Raw genomic sequence first — 2,369 nt, forward strand, 5'->3', positions numbered from 1 at the left:
TCTCCTCAAGTTGTTGCTGAGGGATCAGTTTGTAGATACCTTGGACAGTCTACAACTGAAGATACAAGTAAAGCAAGCACACCCCTCTACTATACAAGATGCAATGGCCAGAGCTCTCGAATTCGAATCTTACGTTAAGTCCAGCACAGAGGTACCAAGGTTGGTACAGTCATCAGGATTCAAAGCCAGAAAAGGGCAGCTTTCAGAGAGGTTTGAGGGACATTGCTGGTACTGTAACAAACCTGGGCACAAGAGAGCTCAACACAGGGAAGATGTCATGGCAGGAAAGGCTGCTACTCAGAAAGGTTGTTGGAACTGTGGAGATCAAGGACATATGAGGAGCAAGTGTAAGAATAATACTACCAATAAGTCAGCCTCGGGGAAACAAGTAGTAGTTCGTGTTGAGGGACGCCTATCAACCCCCACCATGAAAGTCTCAACAGCTAGTTGTAAAATGCCAAGCACACATAGTGTCTATGTCACAGGAAAGCTGGATGGCCAAAAGTGCAACTTTGTCAGAGATTCTGCATCTCATCAAACCATTGTGAGCATCGATGTGCTGGATCACAAAGGAGTACCAGAAGCCATACAGAAGCTCTGTGGTGTGACAGGAAATTATGCAAGGTTGTGGGGACCAGTGTGGGTAACTATTGAGCTCATGGGCATGAAGGACAGACACAAAGTATACTTGGCTGGCATTGAAGAATATATACCGGAAATTAACAAAGGACCAGATACGCAACAATACCTTCGACATAGCCGGTTTGAACTCAGGCATATAAGAGTCGGACCTAAAAGTGATTCCATTGCCAGACCACGTATTTGGTCATATAGTTGCCGTTTAAGACGAATTGATTATCCTTAAGGACAAGTTTTAGTAATTCTTCGAACTGTTGTCGATTAAGGTTTATTCAGGCCTACACAAATACACATTTTAAATTTCTGTTGGGGAAAGTTTCCTTAGGATTATTTGTATTGTTTTCTCGAGTGGAAGATCAGTAAATATAGATTCAATGTCGAAACTAGAAAGTATAAACTAATTAGCTTTAGTAAGGTCAGAAATTTATTGTGCAAATTAAAAAGTAATATTTAATTGTAACCTTCTTGGATTATTCTTTGAAGTTTTATGGTATTGATACTGGGTTTTAGTTTGCAACGTTCAGGAATGACCCTATTGTTCCGCCTTTTGAAATAAAAACAACACTTTGTCGTCATAAGGTCGTTTATTTCTAGTACTGAAATGCGTGTAAACAACAAAACTGGAAAATAATTGTTGATTCTTAATTTAGAGTCTCCATTGATTAAAGAGGTGATATAACAGAAAATAGCATAATTTTAAAACAATTTAAGTGTAAAATTGAATACATATTTTTACTTTCATGCTAAACTTTATGCACTTTGACTCTAGGCTAGGTGATCCCACACTACGTCTTTCACTTTAGGCTTATTATACCAACACTCGGTGCACTTATAAGGTTTCATGACACACACATACCCCCTGGCTTTTATGACTCCTCCTATTTCGAGAAATCAATAGAAATCAAGCGTAACGCGACGTGTCACACACCGGCTTTTGTATTAGTTAGATTTTAGCTTATTAGGCTTCATGTTTATTGTTGTAAAGAAAAATAGGGCAAGTTCTTGTTTGTTGTTGTTGCTGTGCAACTTGTAATTCGAATTATTCCGTTAGATCCTGTTGTTTATTAAACGTCTCGCACTGATAAAAGTCTTAGGTAATTAAACCGAAAGCTTGTACATTAAAAATACTAAAAAAACTAAAGTAACACGATGATAGCCCAAATAAATTACATAATATAAATATGAGTACTCACGTTAAAAGCCTAAAAAACATTATATTTAATTAGCTATTCTCATTACCAAGTTGATTTTTAATTATGATTCATGTAGGCAGCTTGCTTTGATCAGAAGTTAATAATATTACACGAAATAATCAGAAAGGTGGTTTTATTTTATTTATCTTATAATTTAGTGTATTATTTTGCTTCCGTAATATTAGTAGTTTTTTTCTGTGAGTGTATTGGGGGAGGAAGTAAATATTCTAACCTCAGCACCTTGATGAGTCTACACGCCTCTGGTCATATTGTTGCGTCATCGAGGTCACGCGACTGGTGTGGCGTCACCTATTTTCTAGAACTATCCTGTACCTTGGCGAATGCTCTAGTATTTACTAGATATAGGGTAGTCTGGTATATAAAAGAGGGTGACAACGTGACGGAATAATGTAATGTAATGTGTGTAGACAGTGTGTAATTGATCTGCAGTCAGAAGTATTATTGACGTTAGTTTATATAGCGTTTGTTTTAGCGCGATTGTTGAAAATAAGTGTATCGAAGGGTTGTATTCGGAAG

The sequence above is a fragment of the Limulus polyphemus genome, unplaced genomic scaffold, assembly GCF_000517525.1.
Source record: "Limulus polyphemus unplaced genomic scaffold, Limulus_polyphemus-2.1.2 Scaffold145, whole genome shotgun sequence".
NCBI lineage: Eukaryota > Metazoa > Arthropoda > Merostomata > Xiphosura > Limulidae > Limulus > Limulus polyphemus.